This window comes from Homarus americanus, unplaced genomic scaffold (genome assembly GCF_018991925.1).
Source record: "Homarus americanus isolate GMGI-L3 unplaced genomic scaffold, GMGI_Hamer_2.0 scaffold48406, whole genome shotgun sequence".
Taxonomy (NCBI): domain Eukaryota; kingdom Metazoa; phylum Arthropoda; class Malacostraca; order Decapoda; family Nephropidae; genus Homarus; species Homarus americanus.
Window position 1 is genome coordinate 1,566,100 of NW_024753828.1, and position 22,932 is coordinate 1,589,031.

Here is a 22,932-nt window from a genome sequence, read left to right on the forward strand (position 1 = left end):
GTATTAGTGACACGTTTAGTTAGGCCTAGGAAGGGATCCTGGTGGTAAGGTATCTCCTGTTTGGTAGGGATAATCATTTTGTATTGATTGTTGTATATATATATTTCGTATGTCTTGTGTAATATAGTAATGTTAAGTAATATTTGTTTGGTCTAACTCCTTACAGTATAGTTTCGCCCTTCCGGCATCACTCTTATTTTATTATACAATTACTTATTCACTTAAATTCATGTTTGCTAATCATTACTCCCTTTAAAACATAAATTGAATTAATTAATTATCTTCCCTTTTGTAATTCACTAATTTCAACTGTACTTACTTTTTCAAGTACATTTAGTTGAGTAGGTATTTGGTGGAGATAATTATTGCCGTGTTCCCTGTTTGTACCTTTATTTGTTAATAACTTGGGGTAGGATTCACTCCCCAAGTATAAAGAGTAGTGGGATCGCGACAGTGGGGAGCGTGGGGCCTGAGTGTGGGTGGGGAGAGGTCTCCCACACTAAAACTCGTAACCCGATCGTCCAGGGTATCATTTTGATCCCTGTGAGACATGCCGACTGCTTCTGTACTCTATCTGTGCAAAAGACCGGGTCAGCCCCTCGTAATCTATGCACAGAATTACAGAAGTCTACAGTAAGTCACAAGAATTTAATATAAGGTGAATGCGTGTGTGTGTGTGTGTGCTTGGCGGGAGGGGAGGCTTGGCGCGCTGCCAGACGTAAGGGAGGATGGGCAGTGTCGAGCCCTGGTTCCTCAGTCACCCTCAGACCAGAGACAGGAGAGCACGTACTGTCGGGCCGCTCCCTTAGTCATCTGGCCGCAACTTGCACTGACAATTATGATTAAAATACACAACACAGCACTTCACAAAACACTTCACTTCACAGCACTGTACACAGCATAGCACTTCACAACACTGTAAGTCTAGAGGCTTGTATTAGTCTTGCTGTAGATGGTGAAGCTGAAGACGAGACGCCATTAACAGAGTCTGGGCGGGAAGGCTTGGTCCACTGTATCTCACTGAGAAATAATCACTGCGCCATCTGACGTTCGTCTTGATACCCACAAAATGTTCTATCCTACTGAAGGTATACACAAACACTTGTTATCTTAAAAGTAGGTTCTATTCTCGTACGGGAGATATATATACAAAGGGACCCAGAAGCTCACTTCCAAACCACCAGGGCTGGCTGTCTTCACTCTCTATCTATCTATGTATTACTGCGCGCTGGGATGTACAGTTGCCAGCATTCACAAGCTGAATACATACAATGTAAATATGATAATTTATATACATAATATGGGGCACAATAAATGGGAATATTACATAGAATTAATACATGTTCTGTAATACTTTACTATACATAATTAATGGAGTAATATAAGAGTAATATAATAATACACAGCTGAAGGTACTACTTTGTGTCCATATCATACAGAGCCTACATGCAAAATAGACAGCAAAATGAGCTATTCTTATCCCCTGTCACAGCAGATGAATTACTGGCCATCATAAAAATGTCCAAAGATGCAGCAGCAGGCGAAGACAATATACCAATGAGCATCATTAAGAAAGTGGCCCACTTATTACTTCCTGTTCTACTCCACATTTGTAACTCCTCCTTCATTAGTGGTGTCTTTCCTGATAAACTGAAAATTGCTAAAGTCCACCCGGCAGATAAAAAATCTGGGGACAAAGGTCTCTTCAAGAATTACCGCCTCATATCAGTCCTCCCAGCCTTGAGTAAGATAATGGAAAAGCAAGCATGTAATAGACTAAATTCCTTCTGCAATGCCAATAACATCTTTACAGACTCCCAGTTTGGATTTAAAGGTAAAAGGTCGACTGAGAGTGCTCTGCTATCCTTTACTAATGACATCTAAAATTCCTTTGATGACAGTCAGTTCACAGTCGGTATATTCTTGGACCTCTCTAAAGCCTTCGATACTGTCGACCATACCATCCTCCTTTCAAAGCTTGAACATTACGGCGTTAGGGGCCTGTCCCACAATTGGTTTACCTCATATCTGTCCAACAGGATGCAGTATGTCTGCTATAATAACCCCCAATCTGACTCCTCGCCAATCTTGTATGGAGTCCCCCAAGGTTCCATTCTCGGTCCAGTACTGTTTTTGTTGTACATAAATGACATAGTCCACACCAGCTCACTCATAAAATACAACTTATTTGCAGATGATAGTAATCTCTATGCCAGCAACTCAGACCTCCATTCCATGTTGAGAACTATGAACACTGAATTAACTAAAGTCGGGACCTGGGTAATACGTAATAAACTGACCTTAATCCTTGAGAAAACCCACTACATGATCTTTCACAGAAGGAAAAACTTACCCCCAGACTTGGACCCCCTGTACCTTGGTAATATAGTCCTCAAACGCGAACAAAATACTTAATTCCTCGGAGTTATTGTTGATGAGAAACTTAACTGGAGAAACCACATACAAGCCATTCACAGTAAAATCAATAAACAGTGCGGTATCATGTATCACACTCGACAGCCACTCACTCTCACAGCAATGAAAGAAATCTATCATGATCTTGTTTACCAACGCCTGATGCACTGTCACACACTATGGGGGGCCTCTGGCTCTTCAAAAACACAATCTCTGGTTACTGCACAAAAGAGAGTTGTACGGACAATGACCTACTTGAAAATAACAGATCACACAAACGAAAAATTTGCTATATAGACATTTTTAAAATTCGAAGACATTAACACCTACTGTTGTGCCCTCTTTGTTTAAAATTCTATCAATCACTTGCTTGACGATAATTATTTCCAGTTCCGGAATAATCAGAGATACAACTTAAGGCACCCAGAGCTACTAAGACCACCTCCCATGCCCTCCTCTCAGTCCCAAACCTTCATAAAATATCATGCTGTGAGGGTGTAGAACAACTTACCCCCACACATCCGAGCAAAGACTACGCTCCCTTCCTTTAAATCATTTCTTAAAAAATATCTATTGTTGAAGTATTAATATTTCTTATAACACTTACTATATTTACAGTACTTGCTTTTATTGTACCATCAAAACCGTTTTATCGGAAATTATCATGTAAATAAATAAGTAATTACCATTGAAATAAACGTAATTGCCAACTAGACATAATCTTGACAGCTCTGTCCTCTTGTTCAACTATATTACTGTACAACCCATGTTGTTCTGCTCCGCCATCATACTTATAGCCTCAGTGTACTCTCAGTGCATCCATGGGCGGGAAGAGAGTGAGCCAATCAGCCCTTGTTCAGTGGAGAGAAGCTTTAGCTTCTCGTAGTAAAAGGTTTTCACTAACTGCTTGAAGATATGTGATATTGCGAGCCGAGGTAGAAGAGATCTGGTGACCCCAGACGATCGTCAGTTGTGCACCCAGACAGCTGGTTTCACTTCTAAGATCTCTGGCTAACCCGGCTGACCAGTGACAAGCCTGCACTGATCGTTCCAACTGCAACAATCGCTAATCATCAATCATCAGCGGCAGTCTCAAACGGCAGTCAGTCTCTCCCAGTCAAGTGGGTTCTGATGGAAACCCTGAAATGAACTCACTGTTAACTCTTGTTAACTTTATCACTGCCCTATCTAAACCCTGTCTGAGATCGAATGAGACTTACTTGTTATACTGCAATAGTGCAACACAGGTGACTAGACCACGTGACCGTATTGTGGACGGACGCGTAGGGACGTCCTGTCTGTCCGATAGCTTTCACATGACTGAGAAACAGCCAGGCTCGTGCTTTCCCAAGCCTAGGCCTACGTGACATATTTTCCCGCATAACTTATAGCTTCTTTGGGACACACGTAACATTTTTAGACTGAGAACCGATCTATAATTATTTTTAATTTACTAACTGATATTTCATTTCATAATTCGCCTCCATATTAATTAGGTAAATTACATTTAATATCGTATAGGCCTAGTTCCAGAAATTCTCACTCAGTGCTGGAGCGTTGTCTTCCCTCAGACGACCTTGAACTCAGTATCGCCAATGGCGCGGCGTTTGAAATTACACTGAAATTTCTGAATATATATATATATATATATATATATATATATATATATATATATATATATATATGTAACCGGTCGGAATTTGCTGGACTTTAATTTCTCACTTGACTTGGGGTTTATTAAAATTTAATAGATGGTAAAGGCAGTGGAAGCGCCCCTTTGAGAAAAATCCCGAACCAGCACAAGAACACTTAAATCTACTACACAAAATGAACTGTCCGTGACCCGTGGAAGGATAGCGTCTGTGACTGGGATGAATGAGACACACTGTAAAATTTAGACACTTATATTCCCTCCAACACTACAAACACAATCAAATAATGGTACACCAATATGCGCACCTCTTAACTTAAACTTTAACCACTACTCTGGGGAATAAAAGTTATACATGACATAGAAATTATTAGAAACACAGGCAACAATAAATTTAAAGTATTAAGAAATGTTAATTGCACATATGAACAGGCCTTAAGGGCTTTCACAAAATAATATCAGTCACTTAGGAAATGGTACTAAAAAATAAGAAATTAAATACTCCACAATGAATAGGCCTTAAGGGTCTTCAACAAAATAATATCAGTCACTGAGGAATGGTAATAAAAGATAAGAAATTAAATACTCTACAATGAATAGGCCCTAAGGGCTTTCAGCAAAATAATATCACTCAACAAAATTATAGCACCCCAACAGGTGTACACTTCCTAACCTAACCTAACCACTGCTCTGGGGAACAAGGTTATACCTGAGATCAGAATTATGAAGAATTAGAGGCATTAAAAGAATCAAATCACAGTATCACTCTGGTTCCACTTAATGGCACAAACATTCAAAAAAACACTACTATCAAAATTATTTAAGAAATATTAAACTACACACGTCAAGATAATATCAGTCTGAGGAATGGTGTTAACTACACCCGTGATAAGGAAGATAAAATGTTCCTCTAGGTATCTCCTAGAGTCCTAGACTCACGGTCTCAGTGTGTGACCATTAATATACTCAGATAGCCTCAGTGTACTCCCAGTGCGTCCATGGGCAGGAAGAGAGTGAGCCAATCAGACCTTGCGCAGTTGAGAGAAACTTTAGCTTCCCGTTAGCAAGAGGGTTTCACTAGCTGCTCGGGACATGTGGGGTTGTGCACCGGAGTGGTAAGAACTGATCACCCACTGCTGATGCTGGTCCCGTGTCGTGTTAGTTGTCGGGAGCACTCGTTCACTCAAGAGATCCTTTGCTACCCCGCTAAACAGTGACAGGCCTACACTGATCGGTCCAATGGCGACAATCGCCACCCTCAATCATCAACGGCAGTCAATCTCTCGCAGTCAACTCCGGTCAACTCCAGTCAAGTGGGTTCTGACGGAAACCCTGAAATGAACTCACTGTTAGCTCTAGTTTACTTTACCACTGCCCTATCTAACCCTGTCTGAGATCGAATGAGACTTACTTGTTATACTGCAATAGCGCAGCACAGGTGACTAGGCCACGTGACTATTTCTGATGGACGCGCGGAACGTCTTGTCTGTGTGACTGCTCTCCGGGACTGGGCCTAGCCAGCGTCGCGTCTCCCCAAGGCGCTAGCTTGGGCCTACGTGATATATTTACCGCCTAACTAATAACTCCTTGGGACACCCGTAACATTATTCAGACTGCTAAACGATCTATAATAATTTCAAATTCAATAATAGTCCCTTAACTTCATGAATCGCATCATTATTAATTCGGTAAATCACATTTAATATCATATAGGCCTAGTTCCGCAATCTCTCGCTACGAGCAGGCAGCGCTCCCTCCCCTCAGATGACCTTGAACGCTCAGTATCACTCATGGCGGGGCATTTGAAATTACTCTGAAATTTCTGGATATTACAATCGACCCCCCTAAAAAAAGACAGCACTGTCCTCATGTGCTGAGAAAACATTCATACGACCCCCCTAAAATTTTGTTCTAAGGACTGCACCTCACCCCTTTTGCTAAATGCAGCATTCCCGTCTTCTCTTCTCTCCTTTTCTCTCCCGCTAACACTCGACCCCCCTAAAAAAGACAGCACTGCCCTCATGTGCTGAGAGAACAACTTAAAACCCACCTTCAACTCTGTACTATTCCACTCGCAGCTAGCAACTCCATTTCTTCCTAGCCCAACTCAATACCAACCAGAACATCACGCTCCTCTTTTGCCTGGCCCTTAACTAGAGAACCAATGTCAAAAAAAAATACACAGTCCAAAACAAACATGCTCTCCTTTTGCCTGGCCCTTGAGCTAAGAGGAACCAGTGTCAAAAAAAAATACTCAGTCCATCTCCAACATGCTCTCCTTTGCCTGGCCCTTGAGCTAAGAGGAACCAGTGTCAAAACAATACTCAGTCCAAAACAAACATGCTCTCCTTTTGCCTGGCCCTTGAGCTAAGAGGAACCAGTGTCAAAACAATACTCAGTCCACGTCTCCGAACCTCATGCCGGCAGACCAACCCTCTGACAATGTACCAGCCCATATTAGTGAGGCCCTGGACATTACAACCGTACTCTCAATCCCGCTCATGACAGCAACTCAATCCCGCTCATGACAGCAACTCAATCCCGCTCATGACAGCAACTCAATCCCGCTCATGACAGCAACCACTACTCAACGCACATCTCTGACCTAACCATCTCTCCAATCCCCTCTGCCCTACTCACAACTCCTCCAACTCACCCCCTACAACCTGCCTTTTCTCATTACCATGCACCCTAAACTGTAATCGGTCGGCTTCGTCTTGTCTCTCAGCTGGAGGGCTCGATCAACCTCTCTGAACTACTTACATACCCCTATATTTCCCACTTGGACCTCACACTTCCTTGACTGCTGGACGTGTGCCTGACATTCACCCCTTGTTTCCTCCCTGAACCGTTGAATGTGTGCCTGAGACTCCCACTTGAACCTGTTTACCTGTGCTTGATAATCCCTCTTTAGGTCTCCGAACTCCTCTCTCAGCTGTACCAAGGTCCCGCGGCCGTCTCTCTTCCTCCTCATACACATCTCTATTGTCAAGCCTAACCAACTCAGTCCGGGCACAAGGATGAGCATCAGTGCGAGTTCAATCCCTACCATTGCTAACCAACACATGATGGCGTTCATTATCCCAACCACAGTACTATCAGTCACGACATTAAAAACTACGCTCTGCTACCATTTGTAACCGGTCGGAATTTGCTGGACTTTAATTTCTCACTTGACTTGGGGTTTATTAAAATTTAATAGATGGTAAAGGCAGTGGAAGCGCCCCTTTGAGAAAAATCCCGAACCAGCACAAGAACACTTAAATCTACTACACAAAATGAACTGTCCGTGACCCGTGGAAGGATAGCGTCTGTGACTGGGATGAATGAGACACACTGTAAAATTTAGACACTTATATTCCCTCCAACACTACAAACACAATCAAATAATGGTACACCAATATGCGCACCTCTTAACTTAAACTTTAACCACTACTCTGGGGAATAAAAGTTATACATGACATAGAAATTATTAGAAACACAGGCAACAATAAATTTAAAGTATTAAGAAATGTTAATTGCACATATGAACAGGCCTTAAGGGCTTTCACAAAATAATATCAGTCACTTAGGAAATGGTACTAAAAAATAAGAAATTAAATACTCCACAATGAATAGGCCTTAAGGGTCTTCAACAAAATAATATCAGTCACTGAGGAATGGTAATAAAAGATAAGAAATTAAATACTCTACAATGAATAGGCCCTAAGGGCTTTCAGCAAAATAATATCACTCAACAAAATTATAGCACCCCAACAGGTGTACACTTCCTAACCTAACCTAACCACTGCTCTGGGGAACAAGGTTATACCTGAGATCAGAATTATGAAGAATTAGAGGCATTAAAAGAATCAAATCACAGTATCACTCTGGTTCCACTTAATGGCACAAACATTCAAAAAAACACTACTATCAAAATTATTTAAGAAATATTAAACTACACACGTCAAGATAATATCAGTCTGAGGAATGGTGTTAACTACACCCGTGATAAGGAAGATAAAATGTTCCTCTAGGTATCTCCTAGAGTCCTAGACTCACGGTCTCAGTGTGTGACCATTAATATACTCAGATAGCCTCAGTGTACTCCCAGTGCGTCCATGGGCAGGAAGAGAGTGAGCCAATCAGACCTTGCGCAGTTGAGAGAAACTTTAGCTTCCCGTTAGCAAGAGGGTTTCACTAGCTGCTCGGGACATGTGGGGTTGTGCACCGGAGTGGTAAGAACTGATCACCCACTGCTGATGCTGGTCCCGTGTCGTGTTAGTTGTCGGGAGCACTCGTTCACTCAAGAGATCCTTTGCTACCCCGCTAAACAGTGACAGGCCTACACTGATCGGTCCAATGGCGACAATCGCCACCCTCAATCATCAACGGCAGTCAATCTCTCGCAGTCAACTCCGGTCAACTCCAGTCAAGTGGGTTCTGACGGAAACCCTGAAATGAACTCACTGTTAGCTCTAGTTTACTTTATCACTGCCCTATCTAACCCTGTCTGAGATCGAATGAGACTTACTTGTTATACTGCAATAGCGCAGCACAGGTGACTAGGCCACGTGACTATTTCTGATGGACGCGCGGAACGTCTTGTCTGTGTGACTGCTCTCCGGGACTGGGCTAGCCAGCGTCGTGTCTCCCCAAGGCGCTAGCTTGGGCCTACGTGATATATTTACCGCCTAACTAATAACTCCTTGGGACACCCGTAACATTATTCAGACTGCTAAACGATCTATAATAATTTCAAATTCAATAATAGTCCCTTAACTTCATGAATCGCATCATTATTAATTCGGTAAATTACATTTAATATCATATAGGCCTAGTTCCGCAGTCTCTCGCTACGAGCAGGCAGCGCTCCCTCCCCTCAGATGACCTTGAACGCTCAGTATCACTCATGGCGGGGCATTTGAAATTACTCTGAAATTTCTGGATATTACATATATATATATATATATATATGCAATAAATCACTGTAGGTGCGCGCGGTCTAGGTATATGCTGTACTCACCCTGAAGATGTGAATTATACGAAAGCGCTTGGGAACTTCGTGTTTTCTTTCTTTCCTTGGTTATCATATATATATATATATATATATATATATATATATATATATATATATATATATATATATATATATATATATATATATATATATATATATATACAATCAACAGTTCAACCTGCCAGGATTCGAACTGGCGGGTTGAGGTGTTGATTGTATGTAGAATCACGTATATTGGGCTAATGATATATATATATATATATATATATATATATATATATATATATATATATATATATATATATATTCGTGGGTTTTTGAGTTAATACAATCAGCAGTCATATACTTTGTTGTTGCTAAATTAGTGAAATGTATCTTAACCTAACTTAACCTTACTTAGCCTAACCTTATGTAACCTAACCTTACCTCACCTAATTTAACCTATCCTAACCTAAACTTATCTAGCCTAACATAACCTAACCTTCCTTGGTAACTTAAGGTGATTTTGGAGGTATCGTAAGCTTCTGCAAGGCAGAAATAAGGACGTTATCTCTACTATAAAACTCGTACCAAAACACACGGAGCTGCTGGACTGACGTAAAGCGTCATTAGTGAAGATGGAATTAATGATTGAGTAATACTATAGGACAATGGTTAACGTATGGCCAAAACAATCCAACACAAGATAAGGCTAAGCCAAGGTGCAAATATTACAAGGGAAATTACAATGGGATGATGGAAGAGATGAGGGGTATCCACTAGCCTGACTCATTAAGGCACAAGACCGCAGACACTTCGCTGAATATCATAATTAGTAAATTAACCTATTTGATCAATAAATATATACCAAAGACCAAACCCAGTGCCTCTAGGAAGGGGATCCCTTCACATGAACCATGCGGCGGTTGATAAAGTTAAGAAGAAAACCCAGAAATTCAAGACCTGGGTTGGGGCAAATGATGAGCAGGACAGGAGGATGTATGCAAGAGCCAGAAACCAAGCAAAGATAGAATGTACAAGGGCTGAAAAGGAGTTCCAGAGGCTGGTTGCAAGCGAGGTCAAGTCAAGCCCAAAGGCGTTTTACCGCTACGCAAAGTCGAAATTAAAAACGCGAGTAGGAGTATCAGACCTGAGGCTTGAAGATGGTAGTTATGTACTGTAGATTCTGACCAGGTTAAAGCTGAGGCATTGAACAGCTTCTTTTCCTCTGTGTTCACAAGAGAGGATGCAATTAACCTTCCTGCGTTTGAGGACAGACGGTTCGACACAGCACTGACCCACATTGTGTTCACAGAAGAGGGTATTAGAAATAAACTGTCAAAGCTAAAGGTCTATAAGAGTCCCGGACCTGAAATGGTGCATCCTAGAGTGCTAAGAGGGTTGTGCAACGAGCTTGCCGAGCCCCTGAAGATCCTGTTTTGTAAATGCCTGGATGAGCAAAAGGTACCCAGTGAATGGAAAGTGGCTTGTGTGAGTCCTATCTTCATGAAGGGCGATCGTCACTCCATGAACAACTATAGACCGGTGAGCCTGACCAGCATAATATGTAAAGTACTTGAGAGTATTATCAGAGATGCCGCGATGTATCATCTACTACGAAATAACCTTGTAAAGGATTGCCAACACGGTTTTATGCCGGAGCGCTCCTGTTTAACACAATTGCTCAAGGTATTGGATATTTGGACCCATAGTCTGGAACGGGGTGGTAATATCGACCATATTTTCCTAGATTTTGCCAAGGCTTTCGACAGTGTACCCCACGAAAGGCTGAAAATCAAAGTGGAAGGGTACGGAATTCGGGGAAATGTCCTAGCGTGGATAGAAGACTTTTTACATGACCGCAAGCAGTGTGTGGTGATTAATGGCACGAAATCATCATCCGTACCCGTCACAAGCGGGGTACCACAGGGCAGTGTATTGGGCCCTCTGTTGTTTGTTTGTTTCATAAGTGACATGCCTGACGTTGTACACTCCTCCATACAAATGTTTGCCGATGACGCCAAGTTATTTCGGGAAATAAAGAACCAAGCAGACTGTGAAGAGCTGCAGAAGGACCTCTGTAGTCTCCAAGAATGGTCGAAGAAATGGCTGCTGAGATTCAATGTCACGAAGTGTAAGAGGATGCACCTGGGGCGTACCAACGGCAAGGAGGCGTATCATTTGTCCCAACGGGATGAAGAAACTGCACTATTTGAGACTGTGTGTGAGAAGGACCTAGGTGTGCATGTTGAAAATGAACTGAAGTTCTCGGGCCATTGCGAGAAGAAGGTAAATCACGCAAATAAATTATTGGGTCTTATAAGAAGGTCGTTCAGCTATCTAGACGGTCCGTCCCTCGTCACGATCTTCAAGAGTGAAGTGCTTCCCCATCTGTCACCCCGTCTGGTCCCCGAGATATGCTTGGGACTGTCAGTTGGTTGAAAATGTTCAAAGGAGGGCCACCAGACTGGTGCCTGCACTTCGGCACCTCAGTTACCCTGAGAGATTGGAGCGCCTGAACTTGTCAAGCTTATACTACAGACGGGCAAGGGGTGACCTAATTGATGTGTATAAGCATCTCAAGGGGCACTACTCTGTCGAGTGTCCTTACTTGGAGCTGGCGAACGCTCGCCCCACAAGGGGTCACAGCTCGAGATTGAAGAAGCTGCAAGTCCAGAAAACTGTTTATAGCAAACTTTTTCGGAGTGAGGGTTGTAAACTCTTGGAACAATCTACCAGAAAGTGTTGTGATGTCACCGAGTGTGAGCTCTTTCAAGACAAGACTTGACCAACAATGGAGCGGGTGCATGCCCAGTTCTTGCCAACAGTGCGTAACAGAGACGTGACCGATCGCCCAGGCGGCTAACGAGCCGATCATTTGGTGAAGAGGGTAAAAGAAAAGGAAAAGTAATAAGAGACGTGACCGATCTCCCAAGCGGCTAACGAGCCGATGAGTGGTGAAAAGAATAAAAGTAAAAGTAAAGGCGTTCATGGCATAATACAGTAGGTTAGGTTTGGTGACCATGAGACTTCATGAGAAATTTATCTTATAACAATGACATTAGAAAATGCTAAGCAGTAAGTAGTTTTAAGCCATCTAGCAGTGTGTAAAATGTGCCATATATCTAGTAGTATGATACAACATAAGGGATATTTGATCAACGTTTTAGCAGTGCACAGTACATGATAATGTTTTGTTACTTCCAATTACTAACAATAATGGTTATTCAAAGTGGGCAGAGCTTGAAGAAAAGGAAAACTATGGGGTAAAATACTGAAAAAAACACAAAAGAAACCTTTAAAAACCTTACCTAACTTCTAAAAATCTTAAAACTATAGATGACTTGCCTTATTCTTCTTCTTTTCGGTATTTACTATGTTGATGTACTTTTCGTTGTTCAGATAAAGGTGGATGTCGAGGTGATCACAAGTGCACCCTGCGGGGCCTAATTTTGTGATGACATGATTGGCTTACGTCTCCTACTCAGTTATGTATCAGTCGCAGTTATTGGCCACCACCGCCACCTGTCGGCATTTTAAGAACTAATGCCAGAGCTTGTATGACCACCTCAATAGTTATGAACCGTTAGTGAATCGTTCTTGTGGTAGTTCGTATGGACTTCGGATCTTCCGGCAGCTACTAACTTCGTATCTCAGCAGTGTTAGTGAATCTGGGCCCCGGGCCCACTTTTCTAAGGTATCTTAGCAGTGTGTCTGTGACTCGTCACTGTCCGCAACAAGGCTCTCTGCCGTAAAGGGTGTTTTCGCCCAACGGGTGACTGTTTAGAGTCTCCTCCTTGCTATGGTAAATTTGGAGTTATGACACAGGAGCTGGAACTGGCAAAAATTTATGTTTCATTACATTCTTGATATCCACTTTGAGACCACTTTCATAGTAAGTGATAAGGCACTGAATTACGTCTGTATCAGCTTTCCAAATAACTATGTTGTCCTTGTCTGCTTTGATCTTGGAGATATCATAACAGCTTTCAATGTCGAAGGTTTGTTTCTTTTGAGTATGGTTCTAAAAGGCAAGACAGATTTGCCATCTTTGGTGACAAGTATGTCCTTACCAAACTAAGTTCCTAGCTTCTTGTCCTGCAATAGATCCTCCTGAATAACTTCAGTTGCTAGATCATTGGAACTGTACTTATGCTGTAAAGACACAGATGATGTACTTTTCTTGACATTCTAGCACTTTCACTAGTAGATCTTCAGCTTCTCTGCCTTGCTATTGCCGACCTGATTTAGATTCAATATGTACAGATCTATCCTAAAAGGACTGACATCAGGTAGCCACTAATATTCTTCAGCGAAGATTGCATGAAAGGGACCAACGACTCAGTGCGATGTTTGTTTTGGTGATGCCAACTTTTCCTCCTCCACTTTTCCCAGCTCCAATCAGCCACTTCTCTCCATGGTCGACATCAGCATGGTTGGACTTCTCTGTGAACTCTTGACAACACAGTTATCTTGATGGAACTCATTAAACAATTGCAGTGGAAGCTGCTTCGGATCTGCAAGATAAATGGCACCCAATAATCGATAGTTTTGATGATTATACATTTATGAAGTATGGTAGCATACATAAAAAGCTGGTAAAGCAAAAGTTGATCAATGATTCCCAACATGGATTCATAGGTGGGCGTTTATGTCTGACAAATTTATTAACATTCTTTTCAACTGTTTTCGAATCGGTGGATGACGGACACGATTATGATGTGGTATACATCGACTTTATCAAAGCCTTCAACAGAGTCCCCCACGAAAGACTAATACGAAAAGTGGAGGCTCGTGGAATTGGAGGAGACATTCTAAAATGGATCAGGGCATTGTTACGGGACAGGAAACAGAGAGTAAGCATAAACGGCACTAAATCCGATTGGGGTAAGGTCACTAGAGGAGTGCCCCAAGGCTCAGTACTTGGACCATTACTATTTATTATATAAAAGACATAGATATAGGCATAGACAGCAACATAAGTATATTTGGTGGCGTAATTAAATCTGACGAGGACTCCGCAAAATTACAGGAAGATCAATACAAATTTTTTTCGCATTGTCTGAAAAATGGCAGACGAAATTTAATGTGGACAAATGTAAAGTTCTTCTATGAGAGGTAAACAGAGAAACCAGATATCAGATGAATAAAGTGAAATCCGACTGTGAGAAAGATTTAGGAGTAATGGTAAGTAGGAATCTTAAACCTAGACAACAGTGAGTATTTGCTCGAAACAAGGCTAATAAAGTACTTGGGTTCATACAAAGGAGTGTTAGTTACAAGACTAGAGAAGTCACCCTAAAACTGTATCTTGCGCTTGTGAGACTTCACTTGGATTACGCAGTTAAGTTCTGGTCACCGTACTACAGAATGGATATAGAATCCCCAGAAAGAATTCAGAGGATGACAAGACTAATCCCAGGTATTAGGAACCTTGAGTACAGAGACAGGATAAAGCATCTTAATATGCACTCCGTCGAGAGACGTAGAGTGAGGGGCGATATGATCGAGGTGTATAAATGGAAGTCAGGGATAAACAAAGGTGATATAACAAAGGTACCCAAACTATGCAACCAGGAGTGAGCTCGTAGCAATGGCTTTAAATTAGACAAATTTAGATATAGGTGCGAGACAGGTAAATATTGGTATAGAAATAGAGGAGTGGATAAGTGGAATAAGTTACCGAACTTCATCATTAACTCTAACAGGCTGGGAAGCCTCAAATATAGGTTGGATGGATATATGAGCGATAGGGGTTTCCTCCATTCTTATGTTCTTAAGTTCCCAAATCCCGCTGCGCTCAGACCTAGTGAAATGTGCAACCACTAGTGACTAGTAGGAAAAATATACATTCTCCTGTACCTTTGTATATCAAAAGTATCAATTAAAAATGTCGGAAACCAATAGAAGAAAAATTACAGCGATATTAATTATTTTCAAAGTAGGAGGTCGATTTGTTTTCATTGGTACTTATTGTCCGATATAGCGGTCCGTGTTGCAGGCTACCGTTTGAAGAAACAAAATGCAAACTTAAAGTTGCTGAACTTTTTTTTATTCGTTTTCGACAAATTTGAATTGCGTATTTAGAAAAAGGAGAAAAAACTTCGCTCGAAACAACTATTAAAAAAGGTGGTGACTTGATGAGTGTTAAATTGCAGATTAATCAGTCTCATTTGGAAGGGCATTTCCATATGCATTAAACATTTATGATTCTATCCGATTGTAGTGAAGGCCGTGTCACCCAGGAACAATACAAGAGCAAATACTCTCATTAACTCAAGCATTTTCCCTCCATTTAACATCGTGGTAATCGATATCGTGCTTGAGCAGATTCTTCATGTTTGGAATATACATTTGCAACTGCAGTTGAGACATAATTTAAAGATAACCTTGAGTAAAAAAAGGTGTCAGTAATTTAGTGGCACTTTTCCAGGTCCTGTACATTCAGCAAACTTTAGTGTTAATTTCCTTTGATAGTTAATGCTCTTATTTATTATTACAGATGTGTAGGCTGTTCCTAGTATTCTTAAGAATATCATCAGCTGAATGAATCTCATAAATAGTCTGCAGTTATTATTTTACTGTAAATCTGAAGAGTGGACGCCATGTTGCTATTTTTTTTCCTGTTCCTCCAAAATCAGGTGTTCATTCACTTTAAACTAATATAAATATATTACCACATCAAGGAAATTCATTTATTTTGTATTATAATTACGTTACCTTTACCGTTACCGCCTGCAACGCCGTGCGACGCAAAGGGCCTCCACATACTCGCGCCAGCCATTTCGATCTTGAACCCTTTCTATGACTGTATTCAACTCGTCCTCCGTCTCCCTTCTTATAGTTCGGATCCATGTAGGCCTTGGTCTTCCCCTTCTTGTTCCTCCCACTCTCCACTCGACCGCCTCTCTCAATTCTCTATCCGGAAGCATAAGCAGAACGTGCCTCAGCCACCTCCATCTATTCTTCATCAGTCATTCATCGATATCGGGAACATTTGTGACTACTCTTATTGTCTCGTTTTTAATACGATCATGCCATCTTATGTTCAAGATTCTTCTCAATGCCTTATTCTCGAAAGTTCGGAATCTTCTGTTGTGGGTCGATGACCAGTGCCCGGATGGGCTAATCCCCGTTAAAAAAAAAATCGATACCATTCCTCTCCAGTTTCTACGCTCTCGTAAGTCGCCTTTCTTGGGCAGTTTTATAATGATTCCTTGTTACCACTCATCCGGGACAACCTCAGTGTTCCATATTTCTTGAAATAGCTTTAATAGTACTTGAGATAAGCCATTCGCGTCGGCTTTCAGCATTTCTCCAGTTATTCCATTTAGACCTGGTGCCTTCCAGTTCTTCAACTGTTTTAGTACCCTTTCAATTTCCCTCACCTGCATGACACCCATATGGAAGGCTTTATTCATTACCATCCGGAAATTCTCTTCCCATCGTTCCTTAATACGTTCCTCTGATGTTATCAACTCTCCGTTCATAGCACGTACTGCCTATACCTGCGATGTCTTTAATTATATCGTTTGCTTTACTTACTCCATGCCCATTACCGGAATTAAGTGCTCTGTTTGCTTCTTCTGCCATATTTTCCAGGAAAAGCCGCTTATCATGTCTTGCACATCGTTTAACTTCGCTATTAAGACTCCAGTATTTGGCTGTTTCTATTTTAAGAACATCTTCATCTCCAGGTCTCTTCTGAGATCCATTTCTTCCGCTTAGTTCCTCTCTTTTTCCCAAGAACTTCTTTAGCTGAGCTCTGATACAACTGTTTAATGTCTATTATCAGCATTCCTTATGTTTTCGCCTTCCGACACCGTGGTTCCACTTCATTCAATGTCTCCAATACACTGAAACGGTTGCGGTATTCAACAAACTAATGAAGCCTCAAAGTTGCTACTCGTCCTGACAAACATCCCCAATAGCATGTGTGAGCTGGAGGACCTACCTGAACCACGTGGTGAATGTGCTAAACATCTGCAGCTGTAGTGAGTGAGCGGCCCTAAGCACGACGGCCATCCAAACTATGTGAAGAACTTTGTTGATGTCACTATCAGGTCACAAAGCTGTTTACAAGACCAGCTCCCACAGTACTAGACCTATAGTTAATCTAAAAGTGATCTTGGGCCCTTCGTGCCCTGTGAAAGTTTGAACGCTCGTGCTTAGCTAGCTCGCAACCGCCGTCTGGATGACAGCATACAGCGACAAAATGGTTAATTAATGCCTTCCTAAAGAAACCATCGACATGGGACCGGGTTTGTTCCACTCTACGAATTTTTTGCGATTTTTCCACCAAGTTTGATGAAAAACGATTGTGCCGTTTCGGCTGCCCAGAACAGACAAACAGACACACGGCTATTCCTATAGTATATTTGATATATAATATACTATAGAACTAGCCGTTTGTCTGTCTGTCTGTCTGTCTGTCTGAATTGGACAGCCGAAACAGCACAATCGTTTTTCATCAAACTTGGTGGAAAAATCGCAAAAAATTCGTAGAGTGGAACAAACCTGGTCCCATGTCGATGGTTTCTTTAGCAAGCCATTAATTAACCATTTTAATTACGCTGGAAAGAGGTGTCAGTCTAAGGACTTGGCGCACCCTCATTCGCTGTACGCTGTCAGCCCACGATTGCGTTATCGATTGCGTTATCGTACGGCTCCCTCCTCCTCCCCCCCCCATTTTTTTCTTAGCCTACTTTTTTTTTTAATGTTGTTTGGATAAGTAAAGGAAGGAAGATGAGTAAATAGAAGAATAAAGAAGGGGAAACAGAAAATAGTTAGAGATAACAGGTGGGGGGGGGGAGCTGAGTTTCATTATGCATCTGGATGCGCAGTTTCAACGTTACCAGAGCATTTTCGGACCTTACAGCTACAGTGTGTACAGTATACTTATTCCTGTGGCTGACTGTACATGGAAAAGAAGAAGAGAGAAAAGATAATAACTGGAATGCATGGAGAAGATAGAAAGGGAGAAGAGAAGGAGAAGAAGAGAGACTGAAGCATTGTTATCGTTAAGAGGCGAGGAAAGGAGATGGAAGAGAGGGATAGTGAGAGGTGGAAGTATGAATGGAGGGATGGAAGGACGGAATAAGAATAGTATAGAAGGATAGTAGAGAAGGAGACCAGAGAAGGAGACAAAGGAAGGACAGCGATAAGTAAAACAAAAACCAGAACAAGTATTTGGATGATAACATGTAGAAATTAGTCGGTTAAATGTAGGTAAAAAGAGTAAGAATAATAAGATACAATATAAAGAAGAAAGAGACACTTATTATAACAACCACAACCATGATTATAACAACCACGACCAACCACGACCATGACTATAACAACCACGACTATGATTATAACAATCACGACCATGATTATAACAACCACGACCATGATTACAACAACCACGACCATGATTATAACAACCACGACCATGATTATAACACCCACGACCATGATTATAACAACTACGACCATGATTATAACACCCACGACCATGATTATAACAACCACGACCATGATTATAACACCCGTATGATTATAACAACTACGACCATGATTATAACACCCGCGACCATGACTATATACCACGACCCACGACCATGATTATAACAACCACGACCATGATTATAACAACCACGACATGATTATAACAACCACGATTATAACAACTACGACCATGATTATGACCATATAACAACCACGACCATGATTATATAACAACAACCACGACCATGATTATAACAATCACGACCATGATTATAACAACCACGACCATGATTATAACAACCAAGACTATGATTATAACAACCACGACTGTGATTATAACAACCATGACCATGATTATAACAACCACGACCACGATTATAACAACCACGGTTATGATTATAACAACCACGACTATGATCATGAACATGACTATGATTATAACAACCACAACTGTGATTATAAAAAAAACGACCATGATTATAACAACCACGACCATGATTATAACAACCACGACTATGATTTTAACAACCACGACCATGATTATAACAACCACGAACATGATTATAACAACGATGACGATGATTATATCACCCACGAACATGATTATAACAACCACGACTATGATTATAACAACCACCACTATGATTATAACAAACGCAAACATGGTTATAACCACGACCATGCTAATAACAACCACAACTATGATTATATCATCCATCACTATGATTATAACAACCACCACTATGATTATAACAACCACGATTATGATTATAACAACGACGACCATGATTATAAAGACCACGACTATGACTAAAACAACCACAACTATGATTATAACAACCACGATCATGATTATAGCAACCAACCACGACCATGATTATAACCACGACTATGATTATAACAACGACGACCATGATTATAACAACCACGACCATGATTATAACAACCACGACCATGATTATAACAACCACGACCATGATTATAACAACCACGACCATGATTATAACCACGACTATGATTATAACAGCCACGACTATGATTATAACAACCACGACCATGATTATAACACCCACGACCATGATTATAACACCCACGACCATGATTATAACAACCACGGCTATGATTATAACAACCACGACCAAGATTATAACAACCACGACCATGATTATAACACCCACGACCATGATTATAACAACCACGGCTATGATTATAACACCCACGACCATGATTATAACAACAACGATTATGATTATAACAACCAAGTCCATGATTATAACAACCACGACTATGATTATAACAACCACGACCATGATTATAACACCTACGACCATGATTATAACAACCACATGATATGATTATAACACCCACGACCATGATTATAACAACCACGACTATGATTATAACACCCACGACCATGATTATAACAACCACGACTATGATTATAACCACCAGGACTATGATTATAACCACCAGGACTATGATTATAACAACCACAACTATGATTATAACACCCACGACCATGATTATAACAACCACGACCATGATTATAACACCCACGACCATGATTATAACAACCACGGCTATGATTATAACAACCACGACCAAGATTATAACAACCACGACCATGATTATAACACCCACGACCATGATTATAACAACCACGGCTATGATTATAACACCCACGACCATGATTATAACAACCACGATTATGATTATAACAACCAAGACCATGATTATAACAACCACGACTATGATTATAACAACCACGACCATGATTATACCACGACCATGATTATATACGACAACACGACCATGATTATAACAACCACGACTATGATTATAATATACGACCATGATTATAACAACCGACTATGATTATAACAACCGACATGATTATAACAACCATATGATTATAACAACCACGACCATGATTATAACACCTGACCATATTATAACAACCACGACCATGATTATAACACCACGACCATGATTATAACAACCACGACTATGATTATAACACCACGACCATGATTATAACAACCACGACTATGATTATAACCACCAGGACTATGATTATAACACCAACGACCATGATTATAACAACCACAACTATGATTATAACACCCACGACCATGATTATAACAACCACGACCATGATTATAACACCCACGACCATGATTATAACAACCACGGCTATGATTATAACAACCACGACCAAGATTATAACAACCACGACCATGATTATAACACCCACGACCATGATTATAACAACCACGGCTATGATTATAACACCCACGACCATGATTATAACAACCACGATTATGATTATAACAACCAAGACCATGATTATAACAACCACGACTATGATTATAACAACCACGACCATGATTATAACACCTACGACCATGATTATAACAACCACGACTATGATTATAACTCCCACGACCATGATTATAACAACCACGACTATGATTATAACAACCACGACCATGATTATAACAACCACGACTATGATTATAACAACCACGACCATGATTATAACAACCATACCATGATTATAACAACCAAGACCATGATTATAACAACCACGACTATGATTATATCAACCACGACCATGATTATAACAACCACGACCATGATTATCTTATATACTATATGAATAGCCGTGTGTCTGTGTATGTGTCTGTGCTGGGCAGCCGAAACGGCACAATCGTTTTGCATCAAACTTGGTGAAAAAATCGCAAAAAAATCGTAGAGTGGAACAAACCTGGTCCCATATCGATGGTTTCTTTAGGGAGGCATTAATTAACCATTTTATTTACGCTGGAAAATGATGTCGCTGTACGCTGTCAGCCAGCCCGCGGTTGTGCGCTAGCCAAGCAGAGCATTCGAACTTTCACGCTTTGGTAAACTGTACCACCGGACTCGCCACCGAGCACGAAGGGCCCACGATCACTTGTGATGACTTTATGTTTCTTATTTTTTTATTCTGAAAGTTTTTGTCAATCAAGGGACCCACTCCCCACTTTCACCACATGTAACTTATCATCTCTGTTTATTGTATATTCAATTCAATTTCAATTGTTTATTCCTTGATAGAGGAAGTGGGATCCTAATGCTTTCACTAAGTACCCCTGTACAATGACACCAGAAGCATCTGGCAAGTGTGACAAGTATATACAGTATAAATATTATAAAGGGGCTTACTAAAGCCTAAGGAAGGAAGGATATTCCTTTAACACATAATCAATGTTATTTACAAAATATCTGGCCAGTATGGGGAGGATCATCGTGTCTCCGTCAGGGGGTCGTGGAGTGGTGGTCCAGCAGGCGTCACGGAAACGTTGTGTGTGGGGACATCTTAGGAGGTAGTGGATAAGGGTGCGGCTGTCGGGTCTTCTGCATAATGCACAAGAGCGTTGCTCAGGGGATGCGGGGATACCAATCTCCAAAGCAAAGTCATACCCAATGATGATACGGGCAGCAATCACGTCCCCTTTCAGCGACCCTTTCCCATAGACGTACGAGAGGTCAGGAAGTTTACGGAGGACATCGTACCAGGTGGGCGGGGAGTCCAGGGGGATGGCTGTTTCCCGAGCTCTCTCTGTTTGCGGCGAATTTGGGTCCTAAGCTGTAAAAGTGCTCGAGGAACAACGTAGTCAGGTGTGGCCTTGTTGCAGCCAGTCTTGGCAAGGCCATCTGCTGCCTCATTCCCCAAGATACCGACATGACTGGGTATCCATAGGAATGTTACAGGATGGCCTGCATCCTGAAGTGTGGATGTTAACCCTCGTATTCGGAGGATGAGGTCCTTGTTTTCCCCTGATCCAAATGCAATCCCGTCGAGAGCAGACCTGGAATCGCAGCAGACAAGCAAGGGGCAGAAACCATCTGCTTCTTCCTCAGCGAGAGGGGCAGCAAGGAGGGCTATTAGTTCAGCCTGAGTGGAGGGTGCCCCGTCAGAAACTCTGAGAGACAGTTTGATAGGCTCAGGGGCATCAGGACGGGAGATGTAGACACCAGCCCCGGCCCTACCTGTAGCGGGGTCAACAGAACCATCAGTGTAGAGGACAACCCTACCTGGGGACCAGTGGGCGATCCTGGAGAGTTGGTATTTGCAGAGAATAACAGGGTTCACCTGGGATTTCGGGAGCGGTCCACCGAGGGCAATCACTTCAGGTTGAAAATCCAGCCAGGGAGAAGGAGACGAACCAACAGCAGGGGTGACAACAATTATTGTATATTTTCAGCCTTCTGTCTGCCATTTTATCTTAATAAACCGTTAATTATTATTATCTATTATTATTACTACTATGATACCACACCAGCTCACACCCGACTGTTACTTGCCCCAACAGTATCGTTAATACAGTAGTTCACTGGTGCTCAGCAGTGCTCA

The 22,932-nt window shown here is 41.4% G+C and overlaps 1 protein-coding gene across 1 annotated transcript in view; it reads right to left on the reverse strand.

Moving 5' to 3' along the window:
- LOC121855522 overlaps positions 1 to 22,932 on the reverse strand; it is a 33,961-nt gene that overhangs the window by 9,267 nt on the left and 1,762 nt on the right. The window lies entirely within an intron of this gene.